Genomic DNA, 22,418 nt, shown 5'->3' with positions numbered 1-22,418 from the left:
GTATTTGTGTTAAATTGCTTCAGTCATGTCTGACAAGGGCATGGCAACCCCTGCCAGTATTCTTGCCTGGAGAATCCCATGGACAGAGTTCTCTCTGGTTCTCAGCAAATTAGGTTGACCAGCACCAGTCTGGGGATTCAATTTAATTCAAATCAATGACAACCTCAGACCGTACATCACACTCCAGGAGTTGTGGGGAAGTCCAGAAATTTCTGGAAATGCAAGGTCATCATTTTATATGAGTTAACAGAAATGATAGCATTTTCTAAGCCAAGTCAGCTGCATCTCAGCTCAGCACGGCAATCACTTCCTCCCTTCTCCATTGCCCACTGATGGTCTTTGCTGCTCAAGGGGAAAAAAAGGCTAAAGGTGGGGGTGGGTTGTGTGGAATGGATTGAGAGTTTGAGGTTAGCAGATGCAAACTAGTATATAGAGAAAGAATAAACAACAATGTCCCACTATACAGCACAGGGCACTCTATTCAAAATCCTGTAGTAACCATAATGGAAAAGAATACATATGTATAACTGAATCACTTTGCTGTCCAGCAGAATTTAGCACAATATTGTAAATCAATTATAGGTCAATTAAATAAAACTTTAAAAAATAATAAAATGGGCTTCTCTGGTAGCTCAGATGGTAAAGAATCTGCCTGCAACACAGGAGACCCAGGTTTGATCCCTGGGTCGGGAAGATCCCCTGGAGAAGGATTGGCTATCCCCTCCAGTATTTTTGCCTTGGAAATCCCACAGACAGAGGAGCCTAGCAGGCTACAGTCCACGGTTTTGCAAAGAGTCGGACACTACTGAGTCTTAAACACTTTGACTTTCACCAAATTGGAAAAAAGGCTAATTTTGAATAGCCCTTTTATTACCATGACCAAATTATCAGAAGAAGAACATGGTGTTTTCAACTGGTCCAAGCTGAAGCAATGCTGACAAAACACGGAGCTTCCTGGCTTGAGAGTGGTTCTTTGAAAGCAGCAAAGTTTAGCAGGTGCTGTCCAAGAGTCCAGGGATTTCAGCAACTCTATCTGGATCATCACCTCCCTGATTTTTTTCCCTCCTGCTCTCAGCCCAAAAGGCTGTCAGTGCCTGGTGTAAGAAAAAGGCAGGTCCCATAGGGTTTTACAAATTCACAAGACATATGTTTTCCTTCAACTGCCATGGAATCAACCCCCTTACAAAGGCCATGCCTCTTCTAATCTCCAGATCTTTTTTGTCTCCCTTTTTTGCATGGAGCACAAATCTTTTGAGAAAGAGCCCCGTTTGCCTCCAATAAGGCCCCTGTCCCAGGCCAGCCTGGTTGGGCATGTCCTGCATTTCAGCCCTCCCGTGAGGGCACCATGGTTCATCCACTCATTACACGTGTACTGAGGAGAAGATCTTTATGAAGGAGTTTGGGATCGACATGTACACACTGCTATACTTTAAATGGATAACCAACAAGGATCTCCTGTTCCTGCATAGCACCAGAAATTGTGCTCACTGTTTTGTGGCAGCCTGGATGGGAGGAGAGTTGGGGGGAGAACGGATACATGTATATGTATGGCTGAGTCCCTTTGCTGTCCACCTGAAGCTATCACAACATTGTAAACTGGCTATATGCCAATATAAAATAAAAAGTTAAAAAAAAAAAAACAACTCAGTGCCTGGATTTGTTCCAGAAATAGAGCTGGGAGTGGATGGCATCAGGGCAGAGAGCGGAGAACAGGGGTCCGAAGAGGTGAGGGTGACTGCACAGCCTGGGCTGAGGGCAGTAAAGGTGCCAGGCTTTGGTTAAGTGAGCTGGGGCGGAAGGAAGGGTCATGTGAATGGTTTGAGGATGGTGCTGGGATCTGATTTCTGTTTTTACAGTATTGCTCTGCGCCAAGTGAAGAATAGGACAAAACTGTAGTGGGAGCTGGTGACCAAGGGGAGGCGGTGACCAGAATCCCAGGCCCATAACACTGTCACTTGTCCCCATGGACCCCTCACAGCCTCTAACCTCTCCTGCTCTTGCTGCCTTCCTGGTGACAAAGATGACCATGTCCACTGATGGCTGTCCATGGCCTGCTCATCAGGTAAAGTCTCATCACTCAATTCCACCCTTAGAAATGGGGCCAAAGGGAGGAGCCCAACCAGACCCCACACTCTCTCCTTACGGACCATAGTCCAGCTCCCCAGACCCTGGGATTCCACACCCTAAAGTCCCCAAGCTCACTCTCAGCTCCTGCACAGTCCCCCTCCCCAGTCTAACCCCCCACCAAATGCTGATGACAGCCCTGGTGTGCACTCCCTGGACCGGAGGGCAGCCAAGGAGAGGGCTGTTTGCAGGGCACCACAGTCAGAACCTGGATGTGAACTCAGGTGTCTCCATGCGTGCAAGGCCCTGATGATGAGGCTCAAACCCCAGGTCAGACAGAAGGGTGGTGGAGCCCCCAAAACTGGGAATGCTCAGCCCTTCACCCACTCTGGATGAGAGGAAACACTGGCCTGAAACCCAGCAGGCAGGCAGAAGACACAGAATGGAATTTCACACCCTGAAATTATAAATGGGGCTTCCTCTGCTCACAGGTAGCATCGGTGCTACTGGTCACCTCCCCCAAACACTCTAGGGTGGAGCAGGCTAAATAATGTTCCCCAAAGATGTTTGCCCCTCAAGCCCTGGGTGGCCTGGGACTATGTCACCTTACAGGACAAAGGGATTTTCACTGGGATTAAGTTAAGGATGTTGAGATGGGGAGAATGTCCAAGTGGATCGAGTGTCATCACATGTTCCTGACATGAGGGAGGCAAGAAGTCAGAGAAGAGAGAAGATGCTAATTGCTGACTTTGCAGGGAGGGGCAGGAACCAGGAGCAGCTGTCAGAAGGTGGGGACAGCAGGAAATGGTCTCCCCACAGCCTTCTGAGAGGCAGGCAGTTCTACTGACATCTTGATTTTAGCCCATGTGACTCATTTTGGATCTGACCTCCTGAAGCGTAAGAGAATATATTTGTTGACTCACAGGCTTGGAGAATGAACCTACGGTTGCTAAAAGGAAGGATGGGGGGAGGGGATAGTTAGGGAGTTTGGGATGGACATGTACACACTGTTTTATTTAAAATGGGTAACCAACAAGGACCTACTGTATAGCATCCAGAACTCTGTTCAAAGTTATGTAGCAGCCCGGATGGGAGGGGGGTTTGGGGGAGAACAGATACATATATATGTATGGCTGCGTCCCTTCACTGTTCACCTGAAGCTATTACAACTCTGTTTGTAGATGCATACACCTATGTGTATGTGCATGTGCTAAGTCGATTCAGTCGTGTCCGACTCTCTGATCCTATGGATCACAGCCCGCTAGGCTCCTCTGTCCATTGGATTCTCCAAGCAAGAATACTGGAGGGAGTTGCCATGCCCTCCTCCAGGGGATCTTCCTGACCCGGGGATCGAATCCACGTCTCTTCTATGTCTCGTGCATTGGCAGGTGGGTTCTTTACCACTAGCTTGGGAAGTCCTAATCAGCTATGTGCTGTGCTGTGCTTAGTTGCTCTCAGAGAAGCCCACCAGGCTTCTCTGTCCATGGGGATTCTCCAGGCAAGAACACTGGAGTAGGTTCCCATGCCCTCCTCCAGAGGATCTTCCCAACCCAGGGATCGAACTCACGTCTCCTGCATAGAAGACAGATTCTTTAACGTCTGAGCCACTAGGGAAGCTCCTATACCCCAACAGAAAATAAAAAGTTGTTTTTTTTTTTTTTAAAAAAAATAGCTTTTGCACATCAAAAAAGAGAGAAAATACATCTGTTTTATTTTACATTGTGACAATTTGTTACAGCAACAATTAGAAGCTAACACAGTTTCTCAACCTTTGTGCCAATGCCATTTTGGGCCACTTAATTCTCTGCTATGGAAGCGGTCCTGTACATTGCGGGAGGGTTAGCAACATCCTGGCCTCTGCCCACGAGATGCCAATAGCCCCTCCCCAGTCATATGCATCAAAAATGTCTCCAGATTGTCAAACTCCTCCTGCAGGCACAGTCACCCAGGAGGCACAGTCCCCCAGAACCTCTACTCTACACTGTCCTTCATGGTGACTTTTCTCCAAAGACCCTCAGCAAAGCCCCTGGGTACACTCTGCTTTCCCAGCCCATCCTCCACTGACTCCACCAAACACCACCTTTCCCATCCTCTATGGGTAGAGAGTCGAATGAAACAGTTTGTGCCCTCAGAGAATTCACAGTGGTCCAGGTAGCTCCTGAAATTTGAATAATTACATGGCTTCTCACTCCATTAGGGCTATATTCTAAATTCAGAGCAAAGGGTAAAAAGAAACATGGTCAGGGTTAGCCTTGGTCCTTCCTCCAGAGAGGGCCAAGTAGACACTCGGGGGCGTCTCAGACACCACCAGCACTGGGCATGGCTCTGTCACCTCCTGAATCACACAAGGGTGTGGTTCCCCTCTAGGGCCAGCAGAAAGAACAGTGCATCTTTACTCTTAAACTGGGGACTTCACCAATGGCTGAGAGGTAAAGAATCCGCTTGCAATGCAAGAGATGTGGGTTCGATCCCTAGGTCAGGAAGATCTCCTGGAGGAGGAAATGGCAACCGACTCTAGTATTCTTGCCTGAAAAAATCCCATGCACAGAGGAGCCTGGCGGGCTACAGTCCACAGTGTTGGAAAGAGTTGGACACGACTAAGCACGAGCATGCACATGCACTCTTAAATTGACATGTAATTCACATACCATAGAATTCACCCCTTAAAGCACACAATTCAGAGGTGTTGGTACATTCACAATGTTTGGTAATCATCACCCTAATTCCAGAACATTTTCATCACCCCCAGAAGAAACGCTGTATCCATTTCGCACCTCACCCTAGTCCTTACCAATCATGGATCTGAGTCCCCTCAGAGTTCTAGCAGTTCCCCCCAATAAGCTAAAGGTGGAGTTAAAATCACTTCCCGGTGCAGGATGGTGGGTGGGCGCTCCATAACTCTGTTCTGTGCTTGTGCCATACAAACGCTTAATCTATGTACTAGATTGTAGAACTGCAGGCAATTATTTTATTCTTTTATGTTAAAATTTTTTTTCCCACTATGAGAATCCAATAAAATTTTAACACTTAAAAAAAAAGGCAACTAATTCATTCAGCTTAACTCAATGACATCAAAAGCAAATCAACCCACCCATTAAATATTGAAGGAGATCCCGGCTCATCAGGAATGCATGAGGCTATCCAATTACCTGCAGCTTGATAAAGCAATTTTCTGACTTAGCTATTCTCTTTATAACAAAGGTCGTTAACCTTCTGAAGAACAGCTTAAAATTCATGAAATCTGAAAAACCAACGTAGACACCTCTGGTCTTCAACTTAAGCCCAATTTCCATTCCGGAGTGCTGCCTAGCATCTCTTGCTCAGCTGTGTTTAACATTCTAAGAAATGGAAATGCATAATTGGTTTTACGGGATCGCTTCCAGAAACATTCAAATTTTGTTATTTATTGCTTTGTATACCACAGAAAGGGTAAAAACAGCCCCATAGAGCCCTGAATTTTTATGATTTTGAAACTCAAAAGGAGTTTCAACCACTCTCTGCTTTGGAATTCTGCGGCCCCTCCTTCCTCACGTTGACCCCCGGGGAAAGCGGAAGTGGAAGCGTGTCCTACCTTTAGGACCTGTTCTAGGTTCTCCAGCTTGGCTTGGAGCTGGTGTTTCTCCTTCACGGCCAAATCACGTTCTCTGGTCACTATGGTGAGCGTGTGTTTAAGCCGAGCATACTCTGCTTTCACCTAAAGTAGCAAGAATGGAGAGAAGGGGCGTTTACAATATGCACGGGAGCTGCAGTGGGTATTTGTCCCCAGCTGTCATCTGTCACTGCCCCTTTAAGTTCTTTTTGGAGACTTCCCCTCCCTCGTCCTCAGTTCTGGACTTCGTAGTGGGTCCACTCCTGCTGGGGTGAATACGTGTGACCAAGGGCTGGCCAATCAGCACACAGCCTCTCTCTTCATCCCACCCAGCCTCACCACAGCCACAGTGATTGGATCAGGTCTGGAGATGTGACCGAGGCCTAGCCAATCAGTATAATCCCATCCCCTGGATGTGAGGATTGGGAGAGGAGGGGCATAGAACCCAGTAGCATCCACAGAGAATGAGATATTAGACTGTGTAGGGATCTGGGAGGAGATTCCCTGGGAAGAGATTCACCCACTGTACTTGGAAAGTTAAAGACAAAGGTTGGAGCTACACTGCTGTTTGCATTCATGAGGGAAGAACTCATCTGAGCATAGACTCTGGAGATGTAGAGGGGGAAGCAGGGTCTTGATGACATTGTGTGAGCAACTAGATCAAGCTGTGCCTGAAGCTAGCGCTTTCCTTTCTAGTTACTTGGGCCAATAGATCCCCTTGGCTTACTTGTGTCAATTTGAATTGTCTTCTGTCCCTCTGAACTGAAAGTCCTGACAGACACAAAATGTTACTCAAATTGTGTAGCCATACTAAATTCTTTTGCCTAAAATTTCACCTCTGTCATAAAAGTGGACAAAAATGGCAACAAAGCACCACGTGGATTTGGATGATGGATGCTCCAATAACCTCAGAAACCATGTTCATTTTCAGCCCAGAACTCCCAGGACTCCCATGTTTAAAACTTATCTGGGAGGCTCTACTAATCCTCAATCTCTCATCTAGCTTCTTTGAAACAGAAAAGGGCATGCCCTTGATGAGAGAAGTTACCTGATTTCTTCTCCATTATTTTTTCATTGCACAGCATGCTTTATTCCAACCATGGAATTTTAATTTCTTCCCCTCCTCCCCAAACATTACATGAATTATGGCTTCAATAACAGACTGTCACAAAGTCATGGGGTTTTTTGCTTTCTCTTTTTTTGTAGCTACATAAGTCCTTTCTGTTTCAAATGCTTTATGTACGATCTTCGTGTAACCTGACAGTTTCTGTGGCACAGAAAGAAAAGAAGGCGCCCACTTGGCATTCGTAAATGGAGCAGGGTTACAGGGAAGCTGTTATTAAGAGGTCGTGGAGAGGTCTGATTCACAGAAGTATTTTCGTGCCATTTTGCTACAGTGTGATGCATCAAGCAATGAACTCAGGGGAAAATTCAAAGGCTACCTGGTGAAAATGTCATGACCTAATGGAACTAAGCAGAACCCGCATTTGAACCTCAACTCCAGGTTTGCTGAAAGCCTTCGCTTCTCATGTCCTGACTAATCAAGGAAATTAGACTTGGGAACAGTATCTGAAAGCCCTGAGTCCAGTCTTGCACCGTAGCCAGCAGAAGGCTTCTCGAATAGAAGTCAGATCTTGCTGCTCCCTGATTAAAAACTCCCAGGGCTGCCATGGAAATTGGAATCAAGTCCAAATTCCTGATGTGGCCCAAAGTCCTGCAGCATCTGGCCTACCCACCTCTCTGATCTGACCTGTTACCATCCACCATGCTCAGTCACTTTGGCCTCTTTTAATCCCTTGAACAAGCCAAGCTTATTCCTGCCCCAGGGCCTTTGAATGAGCTGTTACCATTGTGGCACCTCCCACTCCACCCCCACTCTCTGCTCATCAATTATGTCCCTCCAGACAAGCCCTTGAGGTACTGATATCCTCCCTACTTGTCTGTCTTCATCGCCCTCGCCATTTTCCCCTGGTTTATTTTCCGTGGGCATTTATCACTATGTGAAATTATCATATGAGCAGTTTACATGTTTTCTCAGGGTTGCACCTCATTAGAATGTAAGCTCCGATGGGACCAGAATTTTCTTTAGTGATCCAGTTTCCTGTTGTCAGAGTAGAGAGGTAGAACAAATAGCCAAAGCCCATGTAAGTCAGGTATTTCCAGGAAACTCAAACTCATACTTTGTAGGGGAGCTGACTTGGGTTTCAGGGTCCATTTGCCGGCCTCATTTATTTCCATATATTTAGTTATTATCCAGCCCCTTATAAGAGCACAGGGCAGTCAGGAATCATTCTGCCAGGGGCACTGCCCAGCGCTTTGGTCAAGAATAGCCAATCCCCTTTCTGTTTTATCGTAAGTTATATATATATATATATATATTTTTTAATTGGCAGATAATTGCTTTATTGTGTTAGTTTATCTGTGCAACAGCCGTGAATCAGCTAGCTATGCTGCTGCTGCTGCTAAGTCACTTCAGTCGTGTCCGACTCTGTGCAACCCCATAGACGGCAGCTCACCAGGCTCCCCCGTCCCTGGGATTCTCCAGGCAAGAACACTGGAGTGGGTTGCCATTTCCTTCTCCAATGCATGAAAGTGAAAAGAAAGTGAAGTCACTCAGTCGTGTCTGACTCTCAGCGACCCCATGGACTGCAGCCTCCCAGGCTCCTCCGTGCATAGGATTTTCCAGGCAAGAATACTGGAGTGGGATGCCATTTCCTTCTCTGCTATCCCCTCCCTGTTGAGCCTCCCTCCCATCCACCCATCCCACCCCTCTAGGTCATCATAGAACAACAGCTGAGCTCCCTATGATAAACCATGATGGAAAAGACTATTAAAAACAGAAGACATATATATAATGTAATCACTTTGCTGTATAACAGGAATTAAAAACATTGCAAATTAACTATACTTCAATAAAAATAAATAAAAAGATTTTTTAAAACATTAAAATAATAGTTGATCCCCAACCAGCAGACAGACCACAACCCAGAAGTGAATCTGGAAACTGACTGGCAGCCTCCAGACCTGTGCTTCCACAGGGACGTTGCCAGCGGCAGACAGAACAGATGGACGTTAGCAGGTCAGGCCCACCCAAAAATCCCATTTACCCAACATGGAGCTAAAATGCTGTGCTTTTCTGTTTATAATAGCCAGGACATGGAAACAACCTAGATGTCCATCAGCAGATGAATGGATAAGAAAGCTGTGGTACATATACACAATGGAGTATTACTCAGCCATTAAAAAGAATACATTTGAATCAGTTCTAATGAGGTGGATGAAACTGGAGCCTATTATACAGAGTGAAGTAAACCAGAAAGAAAAACACCAATACAGTATACTAACACGTATGTATGGGATTTAGAAAGATGGTAATGATAACCGTCTATGTGAGACAGCAAAAGAGACACAGATGTATAGAACGGACTTTTAGACTCTGTGGGAGAGGGAGAGGGTGGGATGATTTGGGAGAATGGCATTGAAACAAGTATACTATCAGGTAAGAAACGAATTTCCAGTCTATGTTTGATACAGGATACAGGATGCTTGGGGCTGGTGCACGGGGATGATCCAGAGAGACGATATGGGGTGGGAGGTGGGAGGGGGGTTCAGGATTGGGAACTCATGTACACCCGTGGCTGATTCATGTCAATGTATGGCAAAACCAATACAGTATTGTAAAGCAGAATAAAGTAAAAATAAAAATTAAAAACAAAATAAACAAAAAAGTTTAAAAAGTTAAAAAAAAAGTTGTGCTTTTGTTGTACCTTATATTGTGTTCATTGTAGTAACAACAGAAAGCGATTGTTGGTGGGGAAAAAAAGGGCCAAGTTTTATTTGTCTTGAAGACAGTGCTTTACAGGATAGCTGAGGATGAGCAAGAATCTGCAGAGGACTTCTGGGCCACTAGAAGGCTCTGCAAGTTGTCGGTGCTTGTGCTTTAATACATCAAATACACTTCATCTCATGCCACGATTGTGGTTTTGAATTTCTTTGACTTAAAGTTTCTCCATCATGTCCCCTTTATGGTTACAATTATGGAATGATTAAGGTCACTTCCCTGGTTTGCAACAATGGAAATAAAGTTTGCTGGTTAGGAGGGATGGGGTAGACAAAGGGATTGATTGGGGGCAGGGGTGGACTGAGATAGACTAAATTAAAACCGATAAAGAAGTCCACATCCTAATCCTGGAGCCTGTGAATGTTGCCTCATATGCAAAAAAGACTTGGAAGGAGAGATTAAGGATTTTGAGATTGTCCTGGATTATCTTAGTGGCTCCAGTGTAGTAATGACAAGGATCCTGATAAGAGGAATGCAATATGAAGATGCTACCTTGCTGGCTTTGGAGATGAAGGAAGGGCCCAGGGGGCAAGGAATGAGGGCACCTCTAGGAGCTGGAAGACATGAGAACGTGCTTCTCTCCTGGAGCCTACAGAAGGAGTGCAGCCCTGCAGACACCTTGATTCTAGGACTTCTGACACTAACCAGTCTGGTTCCAGCATTTCCACAATATAGAAAGGAGATGAAAAAGGAAGTGTTGAAAACATGAGCTTAAACTGGTCTTGGAAATCTCAAAAACTAACCTCACCCATGAAAAAATGATGTTTGTGGTAATCTCCACTCTTTCCCGGGCTTCCCTGGTGGCTCAGATGGTAAAGAATCTGCCTGTAATGCATGAGACCTGGGTCCCATTCCTGGGTCAGGAAGATCCCCTGGAGGAGGGCATAACAACCCACTTCAGTATCCTTGCCTGGAGAATCTCATAGGCAGAGGAGCCTGGTGGGCTACAATCCATAGGGTCACAAACAGTTGGACACTACTGAAGCAACTTAGCACGCATGCCCCCACACGCTCAATGAGAAAGTAGCCTGAACCTCCAACTGATTATAAGAATGGCTAGCCAGTTTGGGGAGAATTTAATGGGCTCCTTTGAACCCAAGTGAGTAAAAAATTTGGAATCTTTATTTTTTTTTTAAGTTGGGTTTGCAGGCATCAGGAGCACTGACCCATCCTTTGCACTGTGTCCTGAATTCCTGGTTCATTTGTTGCATTCCGCAGGGAGGCCTGCCCAGTAGAATTCAACTCAATATTCTAAATAGTTCAATAACCAATTTTGCACCTAAGAGGCAATTCCTTCTGGGCAGGCTTCAGGGAAGACACTGACCCTGTATCCCTGTACATTAACAATTAAGAGCTCTTTTGCATACTTAATCAAGGCTACTGAAAAGCAGATTGCAAATCCAGCCTGAGTCAGCTGTGGGAATTGGGAATTCCCAGACTTCTTCCGGAGAACCAGATGAAACACTTCCTTGTGTTTCTATAGGTCTCGGGGGTTCCACCCCAATGGATCTGGTGCTGTGGTTGAATTCTTTCATCATCAACATGAACCAACCCGCCCCTTATACCTCCCCAAGTTACCCTGGGACACAGACACTGGTCTCCCAAGGCAGTCCTTCAGGACCTGCTGTTTCCCACGGTGACTTCCCTGAAGACACCCTGCTCGGGCACCCCAAGGGAACACCCAGCCCTGTAAGCCTGGGAAGGGGCAGGACAAATATGATGTCTATGGCAACACCAGGCTCCCCACCTCCTCTCTGCAAGCTCTGCTAGTCCAGTCTATGCCTGTGAGTCACTCCGTGCCTTCACACCCCCTTGCAATGCCGAGGGGAGCTCATATTCTGGGCCTTGAAGCTTTGCTTAAAAGGTCAAGATGTGAAGGCAGCAGGGGAAGGAGTTTCAAACCTTAATGAAAAAAAGTATGTCAGTTTTGGTGAGAGTTCTATGGCAGCAGGGGTGCCCATCAGGGCTCCAGGAGAGCCAGGTTTGGGAATGAGATGCTGGTGATGCTTGACCCTGGGACTCCACCCCGCCACCACTGACCATAGGTGACACCACCACTGGGCTCCTCTGGCTCTGCCCTCACCAAGGAGGACTCGCACTCTGGGTGCAGGAGCCTGGCTGGGGAGCAGACAGATGCTCACATGGAGTGAACTTAGTGAAAGCGAGGAAGTCATTCTAGGATCCACCCTCCCTCCAGCCAACTCCCTCCAGCCCTGTGGTTAGTTTGTTTCTGATGCCCAAAACATCACCATTATTTTTCATTTCTGTTTTCGTTTCAGTAAAAAGATGCCAGGGCTGAGAAGGTCACCAAGCCTCATTATGGATTTGCACCTCAGGGCGTGTGAGTTTATCAGAGCCTTTCCTAAGAGCAGGTTTGGAAAGGAAAGAGGACAGAAGGCAAAGGGGCTGGCAGGAATATGGAGGAAGGGATTTAAAGGGAGAGTTGGAGTCGTACTGAAAGCACATCTTTTTGATAAAATTATGGTAAAATACACATAACGCAGGGCTTTCTGGTGGCTCAGATGGTAAAGAACTTGCCTGCAATGCAGGAGACCTGGGTTCTATCCCTGGGTTAGGAAGATCTCCTGGAGAAGGAAATAGCTACCCACTCCAGTATTCTTGCCCGGAGAATCCCACGGACAGAGGAGCCTGGTGGGCTGCAGTCCACGGGGTCACAAAGAGTCGGACACAACTGAGTGACTAACACACACATGACATCAAATTTACTGTCTTAATGTTTTCGAGTGTACAGCTCAGTGGCATGAAGTATGCTCACACTGTTGCGGAACCTTCACCCATCTCCAAAATTTTCATCTTCCCAAACTGAAACTCTGTCCCCCTTAGACACTAAGTCCCCCTCCCCCTCCCCTAGCCCCTGCCTCCCCCTACCCTACTTTTCTGTCTCTATGAATCTGACTCCTCTAGGGACTTTATATGAGTGGAATCATACAGTATTTGTCCTTCTGGACTGGCTTATTTCACTGAACATAATGTCTTCAAGGTTCATCCACGTTGCAGTAGGTATCAGAACTTCCTTCATTTTAAGGTTGAGTAATAATAGTCCATTATGTGTATATATAATTAATTCCCAGGTGGCACTAGTGGTAAAGAATCCACCTGCGAATGCAGGAGACTTAAGAGATGCAGGTTCAATCCCTGGGTTGAGACGATCCCCTGGAGGAGGGCATGGCCTCCTGCTCCAATAGGGTTGGCCAAAAAGTTCATTAGGGTTTTTTGGTAAGATGTTATATATAAAAAAAAAAAATCTACCCATATATGTACACACACACACACACACACACACACACACACACACATATTGCATCTTATATAACATTTGTTGATATTCATTCATAGATGGTCACTTGCATTGCTTCCATCTTTTGGCTATTGTGAATAATACTGCTATAAAAATGAAAGGACAAATATCTCTTCTTAATCCTGTTTTTCATCCTTTGGGGTATATCTCCAGAAGTGAAATTGCTGGATCATGGAGTAATTCTATTCTTAATTTTTTAAGGATCTGCCATCCTGTTTTCCATAGTCACTGCCCCATTTTATATTCCCACCAATGGGGCACAACGGCTCCAATTTCTTCACATCTTCTCCAACACTTCTTATTTCCTGAAAAGCAGATTTTTTAAAATAAAGGCGGGGGGGAGGTCAAGCAAGAAGGCAGGAAAAGAAATGTAAAATTTTAAAAAGCTCTATTTTTATAGTAAATTGTTAAGACTCAGTTATTCTTTCAAATAAACATTCTGTAATTATGGAAATTTAAGCAATTAGCAATTTCAAACCACCAACTGATCATTAACTAATATTTACCGACTACCTACGATATTTCCTGAGATATTGTGATATTGTGGGGATATTGTGATATTCCTGGGGATATTGTGATGAATAAGACAGCAAAGACCTCTGCTACCTAGGAGCTGACATTAGGCAGGGTGGACAGACAGACACATAAGTGAAGTTGTAATCAAGCAACAGAGTAATGAGACACACAAGAAGATAAAAGCTGAGGAAGCCACATAACTAAAGGAAGGGGATGGGCAGCTGGAGGTAGTGAAGGTCTAGCTGAGGAGGCAACTCACCATGAAGAGCAAGAGGATGGTGGCTATTTGAAAAGAAGGGAGCAGAGTTCTAAGCAGAGAAAGTCATGGCACACTGAGACCAGCTTGGTGGTCTGAGGAGCAAAAAGAAGGTCCGCGTGAACAGAACTTCAGGAATCAAAGACGGAGAGGCAGATGACAAGGCTGAGCAAGACGGCAGCCACAGGGAGGAGTCTTGTTATTTTGGGAGGTTTTTACTCCGAGGAGCAACACAGTCTGGTTTGAGTCACAGGATCACTCTAGATCATGCTGGAAACTGATTGTTGGACATGAATGGTTCATCATTCAGGCAGGAGAAAATGGCAGCCTGTGCTTGTGGGACACAGTGGGATTGGAAATGGGAGGGCTGGGGGCTGTCGGAGAGTGAGGTGTAAAGGAAGGAAAAAGGACCACTCAGAGCATCTAGGCCTGAGCAGTTGGAGGGATGGCCATTTACTGGAATGAGAAAAACTAGGGGAGGCAATGGTTTGGTGGAGAGGACATGAGAAGTTTTGTTCTGGCCCCTATGTGACTGAATAGACCTCTACATGGGGATGCCTAGCAGACAGCAAATGAGACATTTCTCTAGGGCTTTGTGCAATGGCCACATGATGAAATAGAAGAGGTGTGACCAGGGTCCCAGCCACTCTCGTTTGGGTGGAGTTCAGTGAGTCATATCTTTTCACCTTCCCTGGGCTCCTCCCTGACACCCCAGCTCGCAGTGGCCAGTTACCTTGTCGAGCTGGCGGGCCCTTGCGGGAAGGCCTGCATAATGGGGCCTCAGGCGATGGTCTCCTTGGGCAGCTTCCTTAAGTGCATTTTCCTAGAACAAAAGGAAAGGGCATCGTGAGATAACATCCTAACACACGGATGGGGGTGCAGGGTTCTGATTTGAAATCAGATTGGGGTTGGGTGTGATTCTGTGATTCACAAGCCTTGTGGTATGGGATGCATTTCTTTTCCTCTTTCCAAGCCGTGAGTTTCCAACTCTATAAAAACGGGAGGAGTGATACTTTACGATGATGTTACGAGTGGATAATAAAATAATATCTATAAAGCCTGTAGTGAAGTGTCCAGAAGATAAATCACATCTGATACATTGTGTGCTGACCTGCACTGCACCCCTTGTGTCCTAAAGAGGCAACAGAACTGCTCGTCATCTGGAGTTTATGTCAAGCTCTGACCTGCCCCTTTTCCTCACAAGCACTGCTCCAAATATATTGCCATAATAAACAATACAGAAAACACTTAGAGGTTTGTCTTGCTCAAAAAGGAGGCAAAAAAAAAAAAATCTATGAGGAAGGCTGGAGCACATGTCATGAGTGGAACTCCTGGGACTCTCCAGATTCTAAGTCCAGAAAATTCTGAGTCCTCTCCTCTGCCTAATTTTCCAGGCAGAAAAAATTAGGAGTCCAATTATATTAGGCTATGAAGAAGTGAAAGTATCCTACCTGAGGCTAGAGACTTGAGCCAAGGTACTGCCTGAACCAAGGCTGAGGTCAAGTCCCCAACTCCCAAAGAAGGCTGCCCAGAGCTCTGGCACAGACAAGGTACTGCAGCGGAGAGGCAGGGAGACCAGACCCACTGGCTCATTGGTATCACCTGTGCAGGAACTCTGAGCTACCAATAATAGAACCCAATTCAAGACCAGGAGCACGCATGGGATGGTACAGAACGACAAAGAAGTAAGGCAAGAGCAGACACTGAGCGCAGACAAGGAAAGAGAGATAGGGGGTAAAAATCTCCCGTAAAAGATGAGTCTGAAAACAGAATTTCCAAAACACAGAAAGAAAGCTCACACTGCTAAAGAGATTTAACAAAATCAGTAACCAGGATGAACTGACTCCAGAAGAAATAGAAATAATGAAGTGACCTGAAAATCACGCATCAGTGAGCAAGCTGAGGATTCTCACAAAGATAAAGAATGACACCCATTAAAAAGCACAAGGAAGAAGCAACGGGGACAATTAGTGTCCCACGGAGGGAGGTGACAGCAACAGCCACCTGCAGTCAGGTCTGCAGGTTTCTTTGCTGGATTCTTCAAGTGTGTTCTCTGTTCGTCTCCTAAGTGAGTTCCTATCTGGGGATCACCCACATCTGAATTGACTTGGGAATCTCCTTTGCAATACTTCAAGAGGTCTGAACTTGGGCTCATTCACACTCACGATATGAAAGGAACAGGAACCATGGGGTTACCGACACCTCCCACAAGGAGAAAGGGTCCTCCTGCTGTTTCCAGGTCCTGTATTTCAGTCAAGCCCCTTACCCTAGACCACAGTCATTACAGTCTCCTCCCCTTATGGCTTCTTCTGTGTTTGGTTCTGGAGAACAATGATCCCCAGCCTATGAGAAACTGCTTCCCTCCCCTGAGATGTTCCCAAAGGTATAAATTCATTTCCCCCTTTTTTACATAAAGCAACCACAATGTAATCCCCTGCCGGCTCCTTGGGGGACCTGGAGACATTGTGGGATATCCCACATGAGAACCACTGGCAATCACAAGGGATAGGTACACTCTCCCACACCCCTCACTCTTGACCTTGGAAGTCTTGGATACCCCAGGGTGAAATAAAGGCAGCCATGTCTCAGAGAGAAACTTGTCTCAGGAGAAACTATTTCTTTAAAGCAGGAGTTGATACTACTATATTATTTTTTAAAGATTTTTTTAACATGGGCCATTTTTAAAGCCTTTATTGAATTTATTACAATATTGCTTCTATTTTATGTCTTGGGTTTTGGGCCATGAGTCACGTGGGATCTTAACTCCAGGCCAGGGATTGAACCCATACCCCCTGAATTGGAAGGTGAGGTCTTAACCACTGGACAGCTAGGGAAGACCCCAGGAAAAACTTTAAGGAGGGGTTAAAACGTCAGTCCTGAGGTCATTCTGCCTAAATACAAACTCGAGCTGGTTCACGTGTAAGACCTATGACCTCAGGCAGGTTGCCTGGTATCTCTACACTCTCTGAGATGGAAGGATGTGAAAGCACCTACTCAGCAGCCATTGAGGGGACTAAATGAGATGGTTCTCCTAGAGTCCCGAGCATTTCCCTGCACACGACGGCGGCTCAAGCAGGGGCCACCTTCCCTACTGGAGGCACCACTCTCACTCTGCACAGCTTCCACAATCTGCCATAACCACCCACTCAGTTCCTGCCATCACCTTCCTCTGCCCCTCCCCCAGAAGAGTGGACTGCAAGAAGGCAACATCGGGAAGAGAAGCAGGGCTGGCTCTTTCACCCAGTTTTCTGGTGGTTGTAGGAAAGTTGCATTCATCAATTTCATCTCTATTCCATCTCAGTGATTCAAGGTCAGCTGCTTAACCTGACGAAATCAATCTTCAAGAGAAAAAAGCCCAGGATCTAAATCCAGTCCAGGAAGCACTGATCCACAATATCCCCAGGTAAACGGGGAGGGAGGGGTGTACACGGCCATCTCTTCCCCCAAATTGGTCCAAGCACGAATCTGCGCTCGGGGTACCACTTACTGTACCGGTTCTCCCACCTCAAGGAACTAGAAACAGAAAGAGCTGCTGAGAAGCAAACTCAACCCCGAACAATTCTCTGCTCCACAGCAAACAGTTTAGTAGAGGCCAAACCCCCTTACACAGTGATGCTAAAAGAACCTATTCAGCACCCAACATGTCCAGGTAAAAGCCCAGAGAAGAGTGAAGAAGGATGCCACTTGAGCTACACGGACTATGTGATTTACTTGCCAAATTATAGCATCTCATTTGTCCAATCTTGTCATTTAGCCCTGAAAAAGCCCAGAGGTGGGCATGGGACAGGGGGACACATGTGGCCTCACCCTCAATGCCGCAGTGACAGCAGAGAATGGTCCTCCCCGCCCCTTGGAGTAACAGGGCTTGGATGCTCCTCAGACATGCATGTTTCTTGGATTGCTTTAGGGGAAAATCCAGAAAATGCCTACTGCTCAGGCTTCCAGTCCCATGAAGATGCTGAGAAGTAGGAAGACTTACCCTGGAAGCTTTCATCATTGACACCGTGCAGGACCAGAGCTGCCCACCCGGGGAAGCTGTCACCGCTCCAACGAAATCTAGCCCTTCTGGATTAATCAGCACCACCAAGAAAGGGCCGCTAAGCAAGAGATAGAACACCTTACATACTGGTCGCATGCTTGAGACCAGAAGGCCCCCCAAAGATGTGGGCTTTTAGTTGCAACACGACAAAATGAGACTCGCCAACAGGCGCGGGTGCACGAGCTATGACAATTCACAGGAGAAGGAGGAGGAGGAGGAGGAGGAGGATGGGGTGGACTTAATATAATCTGACATTCCTGCTGAGTAACGAGGATTTTCACAGCCTGGGGTAAAGGCGGCCGGTCACACCAGCGCCCAGATCACAGGTGCGCACACACACCTCCCTGCCACAGAGTGATCTGTGCCCCTCTGGCACCTTCTGTGCCAGGGGTTTGACACTGTTGACTACTGGGCACATCCGAGGACCCAGGAATTGAATCTGACAGCACACGCCCACTGCCTGGAGATGCAAAGCCAGTGACTCATGCATCACCAGGACTGTGATAACAAAGAACTTTCCGAGCACCAGCTGTATGAAATCACCCTCTAAGCTCCATCTTCTTGACCTGAAATAATGATTGTGAAGAGAGGAAAACCAGCCTCTGTGTAACTGTTTGTTTCCTGGGAAATGGTCCAGCTTCCCTATCCTTGGGAGACTCTCAGCATCATGTTGGGATCAGACCGGATCTTGGATACTTTACATTTAAAGCCATCCAGGTAAGAGGACTTAGGATTCACCAAACAGTGGGTGCATGAGACAGGGTCTACCCTGTAGAAATCAAAACGCACGGTTTTTTGAATCTAGTTATCCGTAACCACAGATAGAAAAGGGCACAGTCTTTATTTCCACTTTGCAGATAAACATTTGGAGGTTAGGATGAACTCCCAGCAGGCTGATAAGAGAGCTCTGGCATCTGAGCTGAAGAATTCTGAGGCCAGTGACCCCTGAAGCCTGTGTCATGGGATTAAGTGCAAACTCCCAGTGAGGCTAAAGAGAGGACCCAAGACAGAGTGAGAGAAACAGAGATGTTAAAACAGGCAGAAGAAGAGGCTCCTGTAAAGGGATGGTCAGGAGTGATGGGAAACAAATGTGTGATGTCCTAGAAGCTAAGGAAGCACAAACTTGACAATGACGGTCCCCGGCATCAGCTGTTGCCCAAGCCAGGTGAGGACCAAAGAAGTTTAGTGGTTGAGGCACTGAAAGTGTTTCCCATGACCTCCAGGAGAGGTGCTGAGAGAGAACCTTCCTACACTGTTGGTGGGCATGTAAACTGATGCAGCCACTATGGAAGACAGTGTGGATGTCCTTAAAAAACTAAAAATAGAGTCGCCATATGATCCATCAATCCCACTCCTGGACATATATCTGGAGAAAACTGTAATTCAGAAAGATACATGCACCACAATGTTCAACACAGCACTATTTACAATAGTCAAACCACGGAGGCAACCTAAATGTCCACTGACAGAAGAGTGGATAAAGATGTGGTACGTATGCACAGTGGAATATTACTTAGCCAAAGAAAGAATGTAATAGTGCCATTTGCAGCAATATGGATGGGCCTAGAGACTATTATACTAAGTGAAGTAAGTCAGAAAGAGAAAGTCAAATAACATGATATCACTTATATGCGGAATCTAAAAAAAAATGATATGAATAAACTTACTGACAAAACAGAAGGAGACTCACAGACACAGAAAACAAACTTATGGTTAACAAAGGGGAAAGACAGAGAGGTTTAAACTTGGGATTAACATTTACACACCAGTAGCTCAGGCTTCCCTGGTGGCTCAGAGGTTAAAGTGTCTCCCTGCAATGTGGGAGACCCGGGTTTGATCCCTGGGTCAGGAAGATCCTCTGGAGAAGGAAATGGCAACCCACTCCAGTATTCTTGCCTGGAGAATCCCATGGATGGAGGAGCCTGGCGGGCTACAGCCCACGGGGTTGTGAAGAGTCGGACACGACTGAGCGATTTCACTTCACTTTCAGGTCAGTGGTAAAAATCTGCCTGCTAATGCAGGAGACGCAGGAGACATGAGTTTGATCCCTGGGTCAGGAAGATGCCCTGAAGAAGGAAATAGAAACCCACTCCAGTATTCTTTCTTGGAAAACCTCATGGACAGAGGAACCTGGTGGGCTACAGTCATGAGCTTGTAAAGAGTCAGAGAGGACTGAGCTACTGAACAACAATAAATGTATTAAATAGAAAACAACACGGATCTACTGTACAGCACAGGGAACTATATTCAATATCTTATAATAAACTATAATGGAAAAGCATCTGAAAAAGAATATATATATATATTTAACTGTATCACTTTGCTGTACACCTGAAATACTGTAAATCAACTATATTCAATTTTTTTAAGTTTTTAAAAATTTTTTAAATAAAATAAAAATAAAAAGAAAGATGCTGAGGAGGGACTAGCAGAGGTCACCTTGTGACTGATGGGAGAGAAAGAGGTCCAGAAACTGAGAGGTGATAGTTCTTGGAAGAATATTGGGTTGAAAAGGAGGAGTGAGACAAAGATGAACCTCCTAGGGACACAGGAAACCATGGGAAAGTGAAGATACAGGCTTTGGAAGCAGCAGTGTGGGAGGTAACAAAAACCAGCGACTCCATCTTTCCACTGCAAGTAAATGGATGTTGGAGGGGATAGACCCTCCAGGGAAATCCAGTTACAGCTGCAGGCAGTCATGCTCACGCAAGCAGCAGGAGACGAAAACAGGCGCACTGGGAAATAGCAAGGGGCAGCAGAGGATCACAAAGCACTTTGGGGATGAGAGCACTTGAGGGGAGATGAATGAACATTCAATTTCACTGCAGCTGCGATTCATGGAGCTTCTACTCTGAACCAGGAGCTGATCTAAGCCCTTTGCTTTCTTCTTCTTCTTTCTAAAAGCTTATCCAATTCTCATAACATCCCTATGAGGTGGACATTGCTATCCCTGCTTGGTGCACAAGGGAACTAAGGCACCAAGAGTTAAGTAACCTGAATAAGTAGCCTCCACGTACCAGGTGAAGGAGAGGGATTTGAGCCCAGGTGGGCATGCTCATGAGCACTGGACCACACTGATCCCCACACCCCCAACATGCTGCATTCTTTTTCTGAAGAACAAGGTCCTGTAGCTTTCCTGGTCCTGAGAGCTGTCAATGGGTTCAGAAATGCCTCCAGTTGGGAGGAGTGGGGATTCTGAGAGACCTGGGACAGTGTTCCTCAGGCTGCGGGCCACAGATACAGTCTTGGGGGTGGTCTATGAAAAAAAAATGTTATTTTTTGTGAAATCTGAAAAGAATAAATATGAGCATATTCTGCGCCTCCTTACCACTCAGTACTGAATTTTTAAAAGTATTTATTATTTATTTATTCGGCTGTGTTGGGTCTTAGCTGTGGCATGTAGACCCAGTCGCAGCATGTGGACCTAGTTCCCTGGTCAGGGATTGAACCCAAGCACCCTGCACTGGGAGCCCGGAGTCTTAGCCACTGGGCCACCAGGGAAGCCCCCATACTAAATTTCAGTGTCTGCATTTGTGTAAGTGTGTGTGTGTGTGTGTGTGTGTGTCTGCACTGACTTGAAGAATTACCCATCTCGACTGCCCCAAGATAATGAAAAGATAACGAAGTCTAATGTAAATGGTGTTTTCATGCACAGTGAAAGCCACACACCTTCACGTGTGCTTAAGAATCATAGATTTTGTAGGAGTTTGAAAGAGATCAGCAGTTGGAACGTTGAATCAACTTTCAGGCAACTGTCAAAGGGCATTATACTTACAAAAAAAATTCAGTTTAAGTAAAATTGTATCATCTGACACATTAAGTTACAATAAGTTTGGATCTTGAAATTTATTGTCTTCACTCATTTGTTTCTTTCTTTCTTTTTTTTTGTTTCTATTATTTTTTTTTGTATGTTCGTCTTTTATTATATTTTATTTTTTAATTTTAAAATCTTTAATTCTTACATGCATTCCCAAACATGAACCCCCCTCCCACCTCCCTCCCCATAACATCTTTCTGGGTCATCCCCATGCACCAGCCCCAAGCATGCTGCATCCTGCGTCAGACATAGACTGGCGATTCAATTCACATGATAGTATACATGTTAGAATGTCATTCTCCCAAATCATCCCACCCTCTCCAATCTGTTCATTCATGTTGGCTTTATGGTTTAGAAAAGCTGTAAACATTTATAAACTAGTTTTATCACTGGGCACATGTAATTACATTATGAATATAAATATATAATCATATTATGTTCAAATATACTAAAGGCTATGTTGTGTAATGTGCAAGTCTAATAAAATCATATTATGCAAGAATGATGTAATCATCAATTATAATAATATATAGTAAAAACAATTAAAATCAACACTGGGATATGCTTGATAATATTTTTCTTTCTGAATGGTCTTCCTGAGTGGTTCTAGGCTAAAGGCATGGGCAGGGAAGATGAAGTGATTGGAAAAGAGGAAGGCAAGAAAGGGAACAAGAGTGTCTGACAGTGAGCCTAGGGTGAAAGCCGCAAGGAAAGAGGGAAGGGATAAATACAGAGTGGAAGGAGCTTCCTCTGCTCCTGTCCAGGGTCCTGATCATTGCTGAGCCCCACTCCTGCTCCCTGTGGTCAAGGCCCGGGACAGTTCTCGAAGTCATCACAGGCTTTGGAGAAAACGTTGGAACTCAGAGAACCTGGCTTTGCTACCTAATTCTAGCATATACCAAGTGTGGTTCTGGGCAAATTCTTTAATGCTCTGTGCATTCCTGGCAATTTAAATGAGATACAAAATAGATAACTAA

The 22,418-nt window shown here is 45.6% G+C and overlaps 1 protein-coding gene across 6 annotated transcripts in view; it reads right to left on the bottom strand.

Moving 5' to 3' along the window:
• RIMBP2 (RIMS binding protein 2) overlaps positions 1-22,418 on the bottom strand; it is a 305,822-nt gene that overhangs the window by 112,225 nt on the left and 171,179 nt on the right. For all 6 annotated transcript variants that reach the window (XM_042234493.1, XM_042234494.1, XM_060400742.1 and 3 more), the window contains 2 exons: positions 14,319-14,408; positions 5,636-5,758 (listed from right to left, as the gene is read on the bottom strand). The gene's annotated coding sequence lies outside the window, so the exon portion shown is untranslated. The remainder of the gene's footprint in view (positions 1-5,635; positions 5,759-14,318; positions 14,409-22,418) is intronic.

This window comes from Ovis aries, chromosome 17 (genome assembly GCF_016772045.2).
Source record: "Ovis aries strain OAR_USU_Benz2616 breed Rambouillet chromosome 17, ARS-UI_Ramb_v3.0, whole genome shotgun sequence".
Lineage (NCBI taxonomy): Eukaryota > Metazoa > Chordata > Mammalia > Artiodactyla > Bovidae > Ovis > Ovis aries.
The sequence above is the reverse complement of the archived record's forward strand: the minus strand, read 5'-3'. Positions and strand labels throughout refer to the sequence as shown.